This window comes from Thamnophis elegans, chromosome 5, assembly GCF_009769535.1.
Source record: "Thamnophis elegans isolate rThaEle1 chromosome 5, rThaEle1.pri, whole genome shotgun sequence".
Taxonomy (NCBI): Eukaryota; Metazoa; Chordata; class Lepidosauria; order Squamata; family Colubridae; genus Thamnophis; species Thamnophis elegans.
Window position 1 is genome coordinate 43,509,212 of NC_045545.1, and position 19,278 is coordinate 43,528,489.

The window sequence follows — 19,278 nt, forward strand, 5'->3', positions numbered from 1 at the left end:
TTTTTGAAAAAGCATTTCCCATTTCAATGAGAAAGATGCCTTATTCCACAGAACTTATGTTAACTGTAAATATTGTCTATTTACTAGGCTTTATATAGATCTTTTATAGTTCTTTATTTCTTGGTAAGAACTACAGCTCACAACCACTGGTTTTGTAATCGTTACAGATATTTTCAGATGATATGTTTTCTCATGTAGGTAGCAGGAATGGTATCCATGCTACAAAGTGAATGGAGATATAGTATTTACAGATAGTTCTGGAGGATGAACAACTGCAATTTTTAAATCAATAGGAACAATGATATGTAAGAAATGACAAGAATTATACTGAACCAAGCAAATGATATGCTGTTTAAATATATTGCTCCTCACTATCATTTGTCCATAGTGAAAGGTATATGGATATCCAGTTTTCTAATACACGACAATAGTTTTGAAAGGATTGAAAATCAATGAAATAGAAGAGTACAATGTCTTACCCATGAGACTGCGCTCTGGAAAGTCATTTTATTTCTCCCATTAATTATTTTAAAGATGAAATAGGGTTTAATCACAGATCACTAGATCATAGATATCTTTGTAAAATATGGTTTTTGCAGGTATGGCCAATTAACTATCTACTAGCAATATTTATCTTCAGATAATAATAACAAAATTTTGCACAGATGACAATTGAATCTTCAGCAGTAACTATTCAGTACATCTGAAATATACTTCCACATTTATGATACTCTCCAAAATAAATTCAATTTTGATCTTCAGTCAAACAGATTTGTGATTTTCTTTCAGCATCAAGATGGCTATAACATCTACTAAAAACAACTAATGAACTGCATGTTACCTAAATGTCATTTCCTAGTTCTGCTCTCTCAAACACCATTTATTGCTTTATATGTAAGCTCTAGAAGTATGTGTTTTATTCAATTTAATTTAGATCTATCAACTACAGCTTTAATAGCAGATTAAAATTTACTCTCCACAAATTAGTCAGTGGAGCTAAGATTGAAGACTATCATATACGCCTCACAAATATTCTGGCACTTTCTTCCTTGTGGTAAATTTAATTTAATATAATTTCTAAAGGATCCTACCTTAACCAAGCAAAGGTTTTTTTAACACATGATAAGTTCTGAACATTAGACCAACTATATATTTTTCCTCCACTGTTGGCTAAAAGCTTCCATTTTGTTAATAGATTTTAAAAATTAAAACTGCATTCACAAAGGTAGAAAGGATCCCTTGGCATTCAGCATCAACAATATTGGGCTAAATCAGGGGTTGGCAACCTTAAACACCCAAAGAGCCATTTGGATTTGTTTCCCACAGAAAAGAAAACACCAGGAGCCACAAAATCTGGATGGCCATGAACAACTCGACGTCACTCACTCACCCAGTCATATGACCCTCAGCCCTGCCTAGCCCCACCTCACCCCTCCTAGCCCTCTCTTGTCATACCTGGCCTCTGCTTGCTTCCCATCTCAAAGGCCTCAACATATCTATAGTTCTGTAAAAATGTTGTCTCTCTCTCCCCTCCCCCATCTATCTCAGTCTGATTCTCCAGCGCCTCATCTCTAGCTGAGTCTCGCTGCCCAACAGACTGCAGCAGGAAATGGCGGGTGGCTACTTTATTAATATGAATTTTTATGCTTTGCATTTATAGTTTTTATATAGTTTTAATCTCATTGTTGTGTGCCACCCAGAGTCACCTTTGGTGAGCTGAATGGCTATTTAGATTTGATAAATACTTTCTAAAATCTAAGGCTAACTCTGGGAGTAAATTGCTTTCTGCAGCCAGTCTCATCAGGATCTAAGGCAAAAATATTCAGAAGGACCCAAAAGCCAATGTAGCGTCTAAACAGGCCTGATGAAGGATGGGCCTGAGCCTCGCATTGGGGCCTTGAGAGGTACTGGGCCCAGGAGCGTTAGATGAGGCCTTAATGGAGCTGGCTGTGGAGTCAGCCAAGCTCCCGCAGATCCGCTTGAGGCAGGTAGGAGGCTGGTTAAGCCGAAGTTCCCTGAAGCTGCTGAACTTTAAGGGAGGGCAAGAGCCTGCCTGGCCACCCAGTGCAAGGCCTTAGGCTTATGGTGACCCTCCACTGCGATCTGCTGGGGTGGAACAGGCTGCGGGGCAAGGCAGGAGCCCAGGAACGGAAAACACACCAAATAAGTTATTCAAAATGGCGGCCGTTCGCACGTGTGCATCTGGAGTGTCGTCGGGGCTTTGGGGAGCCTAGCGCTCCTCGTGAAGGGATTCCTGACTGCCTAACGCGCCCCTTGGACTCACGGGCTGCCGCCCAGAGAGTCCCGACTCCAGGACTTGCCCAAAACAGCGTCCGGGCTGTCAGCGCTCCAGGGAGCCTGTCCACGCGATGCGGAGGCAAACGGAGCGATTGGAAGGCTAGATTAAGAAAAAAACACTATTGGAAAACTAAAGAGGCCTAAAAGACTAAGAAATAAAATTAAGGAACCACACTACTCTAAGGATTAGGGGTCTAGCTTGCTGCTCAAGGATTGGAGCTCCAGAAATACCTCCTATAGGGCAACTGAGTTTTTTAAAACTGAGCCTCTGAGGCAACCAAGAGGCGGAGCTACAATCAATTTTAAAACTCAGTTCCTTGGGCAGCAAGCTGAAGTTAACCTGTGCTTGGACACGCCAAGCAGCGCCTAGGAGAATTTACTATTTACACCTTGAATTTACATAGATGTGACAGCATACACAATGTTGAATGAATTATTGTAATCAACCTTATGAGAATCTCTTAAAACAGTCTTCTATAACCTAGTATCGTGATAGCGAACCTTTGGCACATGTGTTACAGATAGCACGCGGAGCCATAATTGGTGGCACGCCAGCCATCAGCTCTGATGCGCGTGCTACATGCTGGTCAGCTGATTTTTTTCGCCCTTTTGGAGGGCCAGGGGAGGCCGTTTTTCGCCCTCCCCGGGCTTCAGGAAAGCCTCCAAAAGTTGGGGAGGGCTAAAAACAGCCCCAACGTGCCAACCAGACATTAGTTCCCAAACTTCCAGTTGGGCCGTTGGGGCTGTTTTTCATCCTCCCCAGGCTTCAGGATATCCTGGGGAGCCATTTTTCACTTTCCCCAGGAAAGCTCTGGAGGCTGGGGAGGGTGAAAAACAGTCCCAACGGCCAACTGGAAGTTCAGGCTTCAAAAAAGCCTCTGGAGCCTGGGGAGAGGTCGTGTGCGCATACGCAATTTTGGCACGCTGTAAGAAAAAGGTTCGCCATCACTGACCTAGTGTCATTCAATTTTTCTATAAAATGATAATCCATCCAATTTGAGGATGATAGAAGTTATATTTCAAAACTATGAGAAACAGCAGATTGAAAATTATCTCTAATATGAAGACTTGAAGTATCTCCTTAAATGGTCCAGCAAATAGGTTACCCAACTGAGTAACAGGTAGAAAAGCTAAATGAAATATCAGAAAAAAATGGAAGGAACGAAGTATTTGCCGAAAGGTTAAAATACATAGCTCTTATCTTGTACACGTCGATGAATGGGATAGTTCAGTATAGCAATATGGGAGGAAAGAAAGCATAAGAATTGTTTTAGATGGTAAAATCAAAGGAAGATAGTGAATTATTGTGGCAGTAATGACACAGTAGTATCAACTACTTAAACCATTGCAGAGTTTATTACCTATATTAAACTGAATTTGATACCCAAATCCAGCCTGGGTATCTTTATGTCCATTCCATTATTATCAGACAATTTCTCTTCACCAAATATCAAATACACATTATTAATCTTTTCTCCCTTTTTCTTGTTTTATTTGGAAACATATAACATAATAAATAATAGAATAAGTAATTTCCCCCAAAAAATGATAGAATCAAAATTGCAAATCTCAGGAACTAGTCCAAAACTTTACACAAGACATTTTCAATGAACTTATCACATATTCAGTGGCCATAGTTGCTGGAAAACCAATATAACAGCAACATCTTAAGTGGGAATACAGCAATCCTGGCATGATGTTACTAGAGACAGAAACATTGACATGAACATTAAATATATCAGAACATTCATCAAGAGCTTCTCAAAAAGTAATTCAAGTAAGTCTCCAAGCTATATCTCTAGATATTTTACTCAACACTTAGGATAGAAGGCATAATTTATATATCTGTAAAATACATCACAAATAATGTAGAGATATTATTATAAGGAAGATGTGTATCTGTGATACTAAGGCTTTCTTCAAGACTATTTATGAAAACTCTGTAGAAAGAGTCTTATTAAAAATACTTTTGTTCAGCAGGTATGTTTGTTCATTAGAAAGAGTCTAACTGAAACCTTGGGCTAAAAAGTATGCCTCTTTTTTTTTTGTATATCCAAAACTTCTCATCATCAACAATGCACAATGGACATACGCACATACAAAACCCACAGGTTTCTCTTTGTCATCCACTGTTCTGCATATCACGCCCCCTTAATTGAAATGCACAAAGTGTTTATAGGAGTAATCTGAAATCCCATAAGGGCTTGTTGATTGATTTTTACAGAGAGAAGAAGCTTTGTTATGGAACAATTCTTTAAATGTCATAGAGCGCCCTCTCATCATCTTACATGATGAATAAAAAATTCACATGTAAGCAATGAATGATGCTTCCTATTATAACTTTATTAGGCTATTCCTATTTTTCCTCTCATTCCATAGCAGAATACTTTTCCTGATATTGATACACTTAGAATTGTTACACTGATAAGAATAGTAGCAATACACTATGAGGTAGAAAGTGCAATCTTTATAGGATGTTTATATTCAGGAACATTTAGGCAACAATAAATCTTTGTCACTCTTTCTTATGTTTTTGATGGGTAAAGAATCTTTCGTATCTTTGAAAATGCTAAAGTTTAGAAACAATGGAGAACCATGAACTGTGTTTCATGTCAGACTATGGTGAAAGAAAGAAAGAAAGGAAGGAAGGAAGGAAGGAAGGAAGGAAGGAAGGAAGGAAGGAAGGAAGGAAGGAAGGAAGGAAGAAAGAATCATTATGGTTATTACCTTATCTCTGAAGGCTAATGCAGTTAGGAGCATTTAATGGAAGTCCCCTAGAATGAGGTGGTACCTCACTGATAGAGTTTAGAACCTTGTAAATTGACTCTCTATAAAAAAATTGAACTATTCAAACATTCTGTATAATAAGACACGGAAGGCCAAGGGGATATAAAATTTGATATAAGAAGTCTGAACTATATGAAATAAACACCGTGACCACTTAATTATTTTTTAATATATGTATAGGATATGCTTTACAATATGTTTACTGATTTCTTAATGTACAAACAAGTGCTTGAAAAAAGTTTAACAGGTATTATAAAATTGACCGTTGACTTACCTGAACAGTCCTTCTATGGGTGCTGCGAGGGGAATCCAATCATGGGTTAACTTTATCCATTAGCCTAGAGACTGAGTATGTAAATTTTTGACCACGCCTCCTCTGACTGGACCGAGTCAGTTTTGCACGAAGTCAGCCGATGAAAGATGTATGTCAATGTCACTCATGCCGTAGGCAACACGTCCAGAAAGTCCAGTCCAGAAAGTCCAGTCAGGGGAAAAAAGGAAAGGTTAGTCATAGAGTCAAAATCAAGGTGGAGTCCTGACCAGCCGCAGCTGCGGGCGGATTTGGATTCCCCTCGCAGCACCCATAGAAGGACTGTTCAGGTAAGTCAATGGTCAGTCTCCTGTGTGCTGCTCGGGGAATCCAATCATGGGACATGCCAAAGCAATTAATTCCCAGGGCGGGAGCTAGGCTGGTCAGGATCCTCCACCAAAGAAAGGACCCTTTGCAACATTCTCCGCCCATAGGAGGCCTCAGCCAGGTATACACGTCAATCTTGTAATGTTGAATGAATGGCGAGGCGACAACCAAGTGGCCGCCCTGCAGATCTCTTCCACTGAGGCTTGCGTAGCCCAGGCCGCTGTGGTGGCCGCACTCCTGGTGGAATGAGTAATACGCCTGGGAACCGGTCGGGAGTGACAGTCGTACGCCAATGCAATACACACCTTCAACCATCGGCCGATGGTGTGGGAGGACACCTTCTGTCCCATGACGACGGCTGGAATGAAACGAACAATGCCTCCGACCTCGTGAACAACGCCGTGCGCTTCACATAACGCCGGAGGGTCCTTGGAACATCCAAATGATGCCACTGGCGCTCTTGGGGACGGGAAGGATGCGGATAGAAGTCCGGGAGGACGAACTCCTGAGCCCTGTGAAACAATGTGTCGATCTTAGGGAGGAAGGTCGGGTCCAAACGAAGCACCACTCTGTTCGGATGGAATATTGCAAAGATCCGCACGAACAGAAAGCGCAGCCACTCTGACACCCTCCTGGCCGATGTAATGGCCACCAGAAACACAGTCTTGAGCGTCAGTAACCGAAGGCTGATGGAATGAATGGGCTCAAAGGGAGCAGATGTGAGAGCTCTGAGGACCAAAGTAAAATCCCAGGTGAGATAACGGTGCACTGTCGGTGGTCGCAAGTTAGTAGTGCCTTTCAGAAAGGTCTTGACCCATGAGTGTTGGGACAAGGAATGGCCCTGACTGCCTCCAATCACCGTGGACAAGGTGGTGACCTGTCGACGAAGCGTGTGGGCGCCAGACCTTTATTGAGACCGGATTGCAAAAAGTCTAAGACCTGAGGCACCGAAGCCTTGACGGGGTCGGCCCCAGTGCGACGGCACCACCTACAGAATGCCTGGCAGGTGGCCTCGTATATACAAGTAGTGGATGGACATCGAGCCGCTTGTATAGTGTCAATAACTTCACTTGAATAGTGAAGTGCGGTTAGAATAGCCCGCTCATGTGCCACACGGCTAAGTGTAGGAGCTGGGGGTTCGGGTGGATGAGAGCCCCCTGGTTGAGCTGGATCTGATCATCCGGAATCCGCCACGGACATGAAACCGACAGGTGGACAAGGTCCGCGTACCAGGGTCGTCTGGACCACATCGAAGCGACTAGCAGCACCTCCGCCTGTTCCGTCAAGATCTTCTGGATGACTGACGGGAGGGATCGGAAGAGGAGGGAAGGCGTAAAGGAGGCCGGCAAGCCATGGACTATGCGTAGAGCATCCACCCTCTCCGCTACGGGAGTCTGATACCTGGTGTACAATCATGGTAGTTGTGTGTTGTACAGTTGTGCAAACAGATCTACTTCGGGACGGCAGAATCGGCGAGAGAGTTCTTGGAAGAGATCGGGGTGGAGCTGCCACTCCCCTTGATCCACGGTGGCTCTGCTCAGCCAATCCGCCTGCGTGTGGCCACGCCCGAGATGTGCTCCGCCCGAATCGACAAGAGTCTGGCCTCCGCCAATGGTGTAACTTCTCCGCCTCCAGCATCAGGGCTCTGGAGTGGGGTGCCCCCTTGGCGGTTGACGTGAGCCTTGGAGGCAACGTTGTCGGTCAAAACCAGTACGTGGTTGTGTGTCACAATGTCCGGAAACTCCAGGAGAGCTAGGCGGATGGCGCAGAGCTCCAGCCAATTTATGCTGTTTGACAGTTCCTGTTCCGACCATCGTCCATGAGCCACTCGGTCCAGGGCGTGGGCGCCCCATCCAAATAGGCTGGCATCCGTTATGTCCTGGATGCGTTCCAGTAATCCTTGAAGGGACACCCTTGGAGGAGCCTGGAGGGACATCCACCATCGAAGGGATCTGAGAGGCTTGTGTGGAAGCCGAACCTTGATCTGGGAGTGACTGGTGTGCGCCCTCTGGAAGGGAAGCAGGAACCATTGGAGTGGGCGCGCATGGAACCTGGCCCTGGGAACCACGTTGATACAGGAGATCATCTTTCCCAGCAATTTGGACAGCGTTGCCAGCGGCAAAAATCTTTGAGACAGTACCAGATTTGTCAGGTGTTGGATGCTCTGCCGCCTTTCGGGAGAACAGGGAAACTTCGCACGTCACTGAATTGATGATGGGAGTAGTGACGTGGTTGGTTGCAAGTAACTCTTGGGAAGGTGAGGACGAAGCCATGACTACGCAGCGAGTCCATCGTGACTTGCAGATCCCATAGGGCCTGGCCTCGAGATGGAGATAGAACCAATATATTGTCCAAATAACAATTGACATGTATCTGGATCGAGTGAAGGAAGCCGCTACCACTGCCAGAAGTTTGGTGAACGTGCGCGGAGCCGAAGAAGGCCAAAGGGCAAGGCCCGGTACTGAAAGTGGCGGCCATTGAACTGGAAACATAGAAATTTCCAATGCACCGGATGGATGGGCACATGGAGGTACGCCTCTTTGATGTCGACTGATGTCATCATGTTGCCTTGGCGGATGGAGGCCAATATGCTTTTGAGAGATTGCATTTTGAATTTTTGGTACTTGATGTACCAATTGAGCCTTTTCAAATCTAGGATGGCCCTCCATCCCCCGGAGTTTCTTGGGTACTAGGAACAAGATGGAGTAAAATCCTAGCCCTTCCTGTCCCCTTGGTACCTGTTATATGGCCCTGATGGTGAGAAGATGGTGTATCTCGGCGTCCATGAGGCGCCGTTTTGTCGGGCACCTGGGTATGGGGCACTTGATGAACCGTCTCAGGGGGATGGAGAGAAATTCTAGAGTGGGGCCCAGCCTCATGACCTGAAGGGCCCAGGCGTCGGACGTGATCTCCGCCACTGATGAGTGAAGGCCAGGAGACGCCCTCCTATGGGTTCTTCCCCCTGCGAGTCACCAGTACCTCTGAAAGGACCGGTTGCCTGCTCCACGAAATGGCCTCCTAGCCTGAGACTGCGCCTGGTTCTGCTGGCGGCCCCTATCCCTGGCCCCCACGCGATCCTGGCTGCGATCTTGGGACTGGGAAAAACCCCTGTTGTAGTTGGGAACATAGGGAGCAGGGGCGAATCCAGAGTCCCCAGCTCGAAAGGGCTGTTGCCTATTGTAAGGCTGTTGTCTCTTATTGGCGCGACCACTAGTGGAAGGGAGAACCTTACGTTTATTCCCTGGTCTCAATGAGGATGGGATCCAGAACAGATCCAAACAAGGCCCCGCCCTTGAAGGGCATGGAAGCAAGGCACCACTTGGACTTGACATCAGCTTGCCAATGGCGGAGCCATAGCAAACACCGAGATGCCACGTTAGAGACCACAGCTCGGGAGGCAAATTTTGCTGCACTAAGAGTGGCATCCGCCGAAAACTCCAAGGCAGCCATCAATTTGGTGATATCTTGGTGCAGGCGCCTTTCCTCAGGGGCGAGCCTACTCTGTAACTGCTTATGCCAGACCAAGGAAGTCCTATTGAAGAAGGATGGCCGCGGGTAGCCGAGCATAAAGCCCAAGCTGCAGCCTGATGGGTCTTACGAATGACTGTCTCGGCCTTACGATCCTCTGCCTTCAAACCCTCCAAAATTTCTGATGGAATTAATGCTGGCAAGGCTAGGGCAGCAATAGGGGCATCTACGGTGGGGAACTGGAGACCTTCCAATTCTGGAGTAAATGTGTACAATTTCGTATCCCATTGCTGGGTGGGGTAACCGCAGTCGGTTGATCCCACTGCTTTTGAATCAAATCAAGAAAAAGCTTGGGAGAGAGAATAACATCCTGCAAGGCCACCTGTTCAGCAAAGAGGCGTTCAGTGGCATCTAAGCCTACAGCTGTGCTCTCTTTAGATGTTGCCTCCCCCATGTGGGTGGTGGTCTTAGCCTTATACAGTAAGGACTTGAAGAGAGCATGCCAGAAGAGACCAGGGGCAGTAGGCTGGTCCAGAGGCAGGCCTTCATCATCAGAAATTCCTATCTATAACTTCACCGTCCTCCACTAAAGCCTCACTACATACTGAGGGTAGAGGCAAAGGAGGGTCTGTTTGAAGAATAGAAGAATCTCCTTGCACTACCTGGGATACTGGGCCAGAGTGGGCCGCACTGGGCCTAGGAGCCTGTGCTCTACGAAGCAGCTCTGCATCCACTCCCCTAGAGATGGCCTCAGATATCATGTGGTACAAATCGGAAGGAAGGCCTAAATCCTGGCCCTCCATAGGCCTGAGGCCTGCAGCTGTAGGAGGTGAAAGTGGCAGAAGGCCCAGCACGTGGGGGCGAAGGAATTGAAGCCCCACTAGACTCTGAAATAATTGGGGGAGATTGAGGTCCCAATACCCTTCCTCAGGGAGTGGTGCCCAGGGCAGCTGGATGTCAGGAGACCAAGCCTGCTCATTAACGCGGACCGGTGAAACACTTTGTGGAATCAGGGCCGGGGTGGGCAACTGGGAGCCCCAGAAGCCTTAGATGACACCTTGGCCTTATCTTTGCGCTTGTGAGACTTGTCCCGGGCAGTGGATGAGGCCCGAGGCCTATGGCTGGAGGCCCTGGTAGCGGCCCTACTGGGCCTTGGGCTAGTCCCCCCCTCGCCAGGTTCACAGATGGGCTCTACAGTACCTTTAGCTACCGATTGGTCTGCCATGGTAGGGTAAATATTTGAAAAAGCTCGATCACGCTCAATAAAGAGAGTCATGAATTGCGCACCACCCGCCAAGTCGCCATGTGAAAGCAGAGGCTAAGGCGAAAGCGACCTCCTCCCTGAGTCAGCAACCACAAGTGAGGGAAAAGGAGGATTGCTGGAACAGCGCAGGCTCCAACGCCGTGAAATAACATGCCACTCCTTCCGGCCGATTCCAGCGCGTGAGCAACGTCGCTATTCAAATGGTGACCGGCACTGAGGGCGCGAAATTCAACCGCTAACGGCAAGGAATGAACCAAATGGCCAGCAAGCTCGCAGCCCTGCTCGGCTGCCGCTCCACTCAGAAGAAGAAAGAGCCACATGGCGCGGCAGCATGCCTGGGAACTGACCGCACCGCACAGGCGGGGTCTTACCCAGCGCGAAACGGCGCAGGGCGGCGCACCAGCCCAGAACGCGCCCAAGCAAGCGAGGAACAAAGGCTTCCAAAGTCGCTTCAGAATCGCCGGCTTAATCACCCAGCGCGACGAGCCTGCAGAGCTCCCAACCCCTGATGCAGGGAAAAGCTCCGACAGCGAGGGATTTGGGCTGGCAATAAACAGCCACCTCCACCCCCGAGAGTTAGAAATCCATTGAAAGTTGAGAGTGACTGCTGAATCCAATGAAAATGATGAGAAATTTGTCAATTAATCAAGAGAGAATTGAGAGATGTCTCGTTAGGCTGGACTGAGTAAAAAACTGACTCGGTCCAGTCGGAGGAGGCGTGGTCAAAAATTTACATACTCAGCCTCTAGGCTAATGGACAAAGTTAACCCATGATTGGATTCCCTGAGCAGCACACAGGAGAAGTACAAAATTCTCCTACATCAGTCACAGCATATAGTCAATTAACATCAATTATAACAATACAGACCAATTTCAGGGAGCAATAAATCAGGCTTTAGAAATAATTAAACCAGAATTTATTATCTAATATCTTTTTATGTTCACAAGATTCTATTCACACCAAGAAAAACAAACTGCTGAAAATTCAAGATTGCTGTGTTTGCCTTTGCATGCTGGACGATATTATAAGAAAAAAATTATGGTTATTAATCACAGTGGGCAAATTTGCACCTCACAAAGAATAAAAAGTAAATAAGCCCATTATGGCTCTATAGTTGGTTCTCCCTCCTTTGTCTCTTGCAAGATACACATATGATGAAAAAAATAATTTAGTAAGTAAGTGGTTTAGCTATGCAATGCAAATTTTTATTACAACTGCTATACTTATCCCATCTTCCTGGAGGGATGCAAAATCATTTAAGAATGGTTCAGGAAATAATTTTAACTGAGAATTAAGGTCTTGAATCATTCATCTTGATGGTTTTCTGAATATTATAGGATAGCAGAAAGAAGCAAACTTTTCATGTAATGACTTGTATTTAAAGTTTCTACAGTTTTCTGGCATATATGCATGATCAAAATCTATTTGAGTAGAATTTTTAAAATTTCCAACTCAGAAGAGAGAATGGGCAGCTTCAAAGATCCTCTTCATAAACTATGCTGCAGATTCCTCAGTTCATTATAACAATACAAAAGATTTATACAAACAGGTAATATAATAACAGTGACAAGCATAAATTGCAGTTCATTTCGTTTTATTGACCTGCAATTCTTCAGTCTATTATATTCTTGGTTATGATTATAAATCTGGGTTGAACAAAGAACAAAAACCTTGGGAGGGAGAAAACTGGCCTGATAGTTATATATCAGTTTCTCTTGAACCTTATCAGCTGTTGTCTCTTATTATTTTTTCTTCTGCATCTTTCTTCTGTATTTTCATAGAAACAAATAAAGATCAGCATATGCTCCAACTGAAAACTGAATCTTTTAAGAGAGAAAAGTCAAGAAGGAACCATAATTATTTTCAACAATACCAGAGAACTTCTGAGAGATGGTACTTCATTTAAAAGTTGGGAAATGAAATCAACAAAAAAATCTCCATAGATTTTAAGAAATGTCAGATAATGAAATTTTAGAATGAATACACAAGACTCCTAAAGGATGAAACAGGTTCATAATTTCATATTTTCCTTAAAGTTTTTGTGTTTAAATAATTTGAGAGTGTGTTATTATAGAAGATCTCCTGTAACAAATGATCTGATTTCATCTGTGACATATGGAGATCCAGGACCAGCATATTTTGATTCAAGTCAATAGTCAGCTATTACTTGTGGCCATTACCTCTCCTTTCCCAGTTTGGTGGCCTGAGGAGAGAGTGGAGGGAAGAGAGGGCTATTTGTCCTTGTACTGGACGTTTGCAGCAGATCCATAGCAAGGCAGAAGAATCATACCATTTCAGGAAAATTAGTTTCTTCCTGTTCTCTCTGGTTCTTCTGGGAATCAAAAGCAGCACAAAACAAATACTAACATTTTCTGCTAAATGCATGCTTGTATGAGAAAAATTGGGCATTTTTCACTCGTGTACTTTTGGATTCTGCCAGAAATAAAGTAGAAAAATAACTTCTCCTCACCCTTCCTATATTATTCATGGAGGTACTTCTACCACTTGTCACCAATCATGGAGTGTGTGTGTGTGTGTGTGTGTGTGTGTGTAATATCCTCTTTCTGATGCGCCTTTTGTAGAAGCAACAAAAGGCAGCAACAAAAATAAGGATTTTCTCCCACAAGGAAGTTTTATAGAATTTTAATTAACCCATGAGAACTAAATTATAAAAGTTAAAAAAATCAGCAACAAGAATACAGAAAATATACAAAAAGCAAATTTTGAAAGCAGTTATGTATTATTTGTCCTATAATGTGTATCCTGCCCCAATTCAGTACATTCTTATAGCAGCATATGTACTACAAGTGAAATAAGATGTACTTAAAAAATAATCTGTTCCTTTTTCCGCCCAAGTCATCTGTGCTGAGATGAAAGAGAAGCTATGTACAAAACACAAAACCTGAGTATAGCTTTTAAAAAGCATGTTATTGAAGGTCCTGCTGCCACAAATTACAAGTGGTTTCCCTTATATCTCAATTATAGCTCACTATTTTTATATCTACTTCAGCAAGGGAATTGTTCGCTATTAAAGGAATGATTAGAGATAAACCCAGATTATAAGAGAAGATCAACCTCAACGAGTTATGTACCATACAAAGAAAGTAGCCTTTTATAATGAAGATTTTTTGCTGATGGTAAATGGAAAGACCTCTCATAAAGGGTGCTTTCCATCTGCTCTCCAGGAATGTCAGTATTTATGTTATTCACTTTTTTTCCAGACTGCTGTCTTTAACTGACCTTGCAAGCTATCCAAGGGAATGTAGAATGTTCAGTCCCTTGAGAAGGCTTCAGTAAATAACATATTTACTAATCTGCTACCTGACTCCATTCAGGTGTTAATGTGTGAAATGTACATACCAAGTTATTATGATCAAATTCAACACACACACACAGCACACACAAAATTACACGGCGTATTGCCAAACCGCGTTGAGCGCTTGTTCAACGCGCCGCCAGGCTCCCATGGCTAGGCGCCTTCCAAATGCCAGTGAATGCGCTCTGCACAGCTGGAGAGGGGGGTGAGCGAGTGGCTGTTCTGCTCTCGCTCACCCACCTCCCAATGCATGGCCCAGCTCTCATTAGGGAGCCAGGGCACCTCCAATTTGTGCATATAGTACTACATTTACATATATGGTACTTTGCAGTTGTCAACGTTTAAGATTAATTAAACATAAAGCAATTTTCTGCCATTTCAACCATTTCCTCATAGTTTGGAACCAGAGTGCCATCTATAAATTTGGATTTCGCAACAGTATCACTGGACAGTTCTTTCAAACTCAACCTTCAATGACACTTTTGTTCATACAATGGGTGCTAAAGGCGATGCTATGTCTAGGTTCAATGTGCTATACAGTGTTACAGAAAATTTATTTTTTCCAAATTGCCTTTTATAGAGGGATATGTGTACGAGGGAGGGGGGAGGGAGGGAGATGAAGATGTGGAAAAAATTTTTTTTAAGAAGCTAAAAGAACTAAAAATTCCAATCTTACTGTTTCCTTTAAACTCCCCCATTCACAATTAAACTCACCAAAGGCAACTATGCATATGTGAAGAGAAATAAAAAAGAAACAGAGGCTCAATATTGGTGTTTGTTTAGAGTAATATGCATAATCTGGAACAGACAAGTATATTAAGATTCCAGAAGGGAAAAGGTAATAATTATCACGAAGCTTCTTCTATTGTCAAGCTATTCATTAGATCTCTTTCATTTCAGTCACTGTGGTTTTAATAGTGCACGTTAATCAGAAGCTACTATAGGCATATTTTAACAATGTGGCGAATTAACATTTCAACCGCAAAGCTTTATTTTACATTTAATTATTGCTTATTAGCTACAACCAATCAACTTATTACTACTCCCTTGTAATAATTCAGCATAAACCCCTGCAATAGTCCTTTGTCTTAGAGTGGATTAACTACTACTTCATTCATTTTAAAAAATGAGAAGGAATTACAAAGTAATAAATCCGAAATCCATACAAGCTTTTACTAGACTAACTCAAAAGTTTCTAAAATAGTATTGAAGTGTTCAATTTCCAACATGAAAAAAATCCAAACCTAGAAAATTGATAAATGCTTGTGTATGTATACATGCTTATAAATGGATTTTGTTTTTTATAACTTTATTAATGAAAGGAATGTTTTTGTTACAACGTGTCACTGGCCAGACTTGAAACAAATGCATTAAAAAATTTTTTTTAAAAAGAGAAAATATAACAATTGGTGATGCCTAATTTTATAGGCAGAGGGACACGGTGGCTCAGTGGCTAAGATGCTGAGCTTGTCGATCAGAAAGGTCAGCAATTCAGAGATTCGAATCCCTAGAGCAGCGTAACGGAGTAAGCTCCTGTTACTTGTCCAGTTTCTGCACAGCTAGCAGTTCGAAAGCATGTAAAAATCCAAGTAGAAAAATAGGAACCACATTTGGTGGGAAAGTAACAGCATTTTGTGAGCCTTCGGCATTTAGTCATGCCGGCAACATGACCATGGAGACATCTTCGGACAGCGCTGGCTCTTCGGCTTTGAAATGGAGATGAGCACCAACCTCTAGAGTTGGGAACGACTAGCACATTTGTGTGAGGGGAACCTTTACCTTTTTAATTTTATAGGCAGTATAACAATAGTTAGGTCAATATCTACCGTATATACTCGAGTATAGGCCGACCCGAATATAAGCCGAGGCACCTAATTTTACCACAAAAAACTGGAAAAGTTATTGACTCAAGTATAAGCCTAGGGTGGGAAATGCAGCAGCTACCGGTAAATTTCAAAAATAAAAATAGATACCAATAATGTTTTTGAATATTTATTTCAAAGAAAAACAGTAAACTAGCGGTGTATTCAATGAAATACTTCACTCACCTCATGATGCTGATGTCCCGCTGTGATGATGATGTCCCGTGCAGCCGCGGGAGCGATGTCCCGCCTCCTATGACACACGGCACAGTGATTCCTATCATTGGATCACTGTACCAGAGGAGGTGGGACATCGCTATGTGGCTGCTTGCCATAACAAGGAGGAGGTGGGACATCGTTGCAGAGCGGCAGGAGGGGGAGGAAGGGGAATCGTAAGACAGCCCTGCATTACATTAGAACGTGAGGAGGGGGGATGGTGCGGTGCGCGCTGCGCGGCAAACTGACACAGAGGGAGGGGAAACTCACAGGGGCACTGGGCCATTCACGAGCGTCACCCAGCGGCATGGCCCCGCCCCTTTTTCTCCTCCATTTCGGGCAAATTTTTCACTGACTCGAGTATAAGCCGAGGCGGCTTTTTCAGCCCAAAAAGTGGGCTGAAAAACTAGGCTTATACTCGAGTATATACAGTAAGTGTCATAATCCAGAGATTCCTTTCCCTCGTTTATCCAAGTATTTTTTTCATTAACAACTTTTGTTCTTTCTACAGTGTTGCTCACAAATAGCAACAATCACCTCACAATGCTTTTGTATTTTGTACAAGAGATTCTGAAATCAAAACATTATTTTTGTGCCTTGGATGAACTATAGCCCATTTTTAAAGTTTGCTGGATAGGTGGGACAGATATGTTGTATTTCACCCAAATTTCTGACAACAAAAAGTTGAAAAGTTTTGTAACATTAATTCAGCAGCTAGCATGTAGATTCTGAATTTTCAAACATTCTAATTCTATGTTGTTTTTCCTAATAAAATATAGGCTTCATGGGGAAAATAGTTAAACTTCAACTAAGTCATAAAATATTGAAATATTTATTCAATTATTATTTTCAAACACTTCTAATTAACACTAATGCAACAAGATACCTCTAGGGATGACCCCATTTATGGCATGAATCTGCAATGTAGAAGCTGCTTTTTGGGAAACTTTAAGCTACTAATTGCCAAGAGAGCAGATCTGAATATGTGATTGTTTTTTATAGGAAATTTTTTAAAAAGTCCTCTGCCATCTATAATTTACTTTGATGGAGTCTTTCATTTTTATGGAAAGATGAAAGCTTTAGAAAACTACAGAAAATATAGCAAAACAGTTATGTTTTTGTTTATTAGAAAACTAGATTTATCCATGTAGCTATAAGAATCTTGAACTATGGGAATTGTTTTTGTTAACCACTTGGTCAGCAAGAATGAAAAAAAGTGTCTTAAATCTTTATATGTAAAATGTGCACATACACACACACACACAAATTACAATTCATTTATGATAATTTGCATTTATCATAATTTAAGTCTTAGACAAGATTATTTGGTCAATCTATCTTCAATATAAAAAAGCAACAATAAGTATTAAATATACGTTTTGCTGCAATGGTGCTCATTTTATGGAACATTCTCCCATCCAATCCAAATGAGGACAGCACCATCTCTCCTTGTTTTCCAGAATTCCCTCAAGATCTAGCTTTATCATCAGGCTTGGGGGTCCCAGGGGACAGGTGAGATTTTGAGGGGGCTCCCTTGCTAATCTAGTTGGTATGCCGTTATGCTTTTTTCATTTCTCGATAATGGTTTCAAACCCATTTATTTTTATATCCTTCTTGTACACTGCCCAGTCACTTCTGGTAAGATAGGTGGCCATATAAATTTGAAATAACAGTTATTATGTTTGCAAGATATAGTGATAAACAGCAGTCTATGGAAAGCTGGGGGCAGATAAAATTTTGAGTGGCTAACTTTAAATCAGTCAGCTAATACAATGCTAAGGAAGTGATATCTATGTAGCAAATTATGCAGGCCATTAAAAAAAAAACTTAGGAATTTAAGGCAACTAATTGGTCTCACAATTCACTTAATGCCAAAGGAAACAGAGTCTTCATTGCAAGTAATTCCACTCAGCATGAAACAAGTAGCTCAGGTAATTGATTTCATGGAATCTTCACTGAATATAGCAGCCCAACCCAGAGGAAGGAGTGGCAGAGAAATACTGAATGAATCCGTGGTATTTCATTACTAAATGACTGCTGACAGCTGGGCAGCCCCATTCGCTGCTCATGACATTCTGCCAGAAGGCCCAAAAGCATTTTATAGTAGGGACAACTGGGACATTTTTTACTGCATTATTTTATTGCTTTTCCCCCCAGGAACTCTTATAGATGAAATAGGTACTGAATACCATTATAGTACTTCATATCTGAATGCGCCTCTGCAGATAGACACAAGATACAGATCTGATTCTAATATCTGCTATACTGATAATTAACCTAGAATATACACTGCAATATTCCTTAAATTACCTGTAGGATTGAGCAGGTTATTCATTTGCAAGTGCTGATGTAAGGTTCACTGGTGTCATGATATGGAATAAATGCATTTTAGTCAAATGAATATAATGTGGTAATAATATATAGATCAGAATTAGGTCCAGGATTAGACAATTGTTCTGCAGGATTTACTTCAACTTGAATGTCATCATAAAAGCTTTTTCTGCTCACATGATAGGAGAAAAGTGATAAGCAAAGTCTTCCTGTAATTGAGATCATGTTTAATTAAATCCATTCTCTGGCCAACTCATTGGTGCTATATAACAACTTGATATTTTATAGAGCTTTAAGATCAATAAAATATTACATGCCAAAAGCACAAGTATCTTGCTTATAAAATGCATTGGGTGAATGGCCAGGCATCAGTTTCAAAGCAGTTTTATGAAAATGTTTTTAAAGCTACAATAAATATTTGTATTATGGGTTTATCATGCTTTAGATATCATATTTTTCTATTCTTCCATCCCACATAAGAATATAAAATGTTACAAGTATGGAATACAGAAAGGGAGATTTTAAGCAAGACAGAAGAATCTTTTATGAAGAAAGTATTCTATTTTTTGGCAGAAAGTCTTCTTAAGGAAACAGTATTTGCAACTGAATGGCTGAACCCACTGAATAGAAGAACGGAGTTTTCAAATTGCCTCCCACAAAAGCTCTCTTAATTTTCACATCTTCGTGTTATTTGCTTCTTTGGATTAGTGGCTTAATAGTCCCTTCTGCTACTATTTATCTGCCAGTTTAATAAATTTTAAAAGGTGGAATATGATTTACACAAGGCTACTTCTTGACCATGTGGGACATAAGGGTGTCACTTAAGGTTTCAATGCTTATTTTCCTTCTTGGAAGATAAATCAATTCCAACATACATACAAAATCCAACTTTAATTACAATCAAGAAAATTTAATATAGCACTCCTTAAAAGGACTTGGTGGCTCAGTGGCTAAGATGCTGAGCTTGTCAATCAGAAAGGTCAGCAGGTCGGTGGTTTGAATCCCTAGTGCCATGTAACAGAGTGAGCTCCCATAACTTGTCCCAGCTTCAGCCAACCTAGCAGTTTGAAAGCACATAAAAATGCAAGTAGAAAAATA

The 19,278-nt window shown here is 42.3% G+C and overlaps 1 protein-coding gene across 4 annotated transcripts in view; it reads right to left on the reverse strand.

Moving 5' to 3' along the window:
- Positions 1-19,278, reverse strand: part of PTPRF (protein tyrosine phosphatase receptor type F) — a 627,213-nt gene that overhangs the window by 372,127 nt on the left and 235,808 nt on the right. The gene's annotated exons all lie outside the window — the stretch shown is intronic.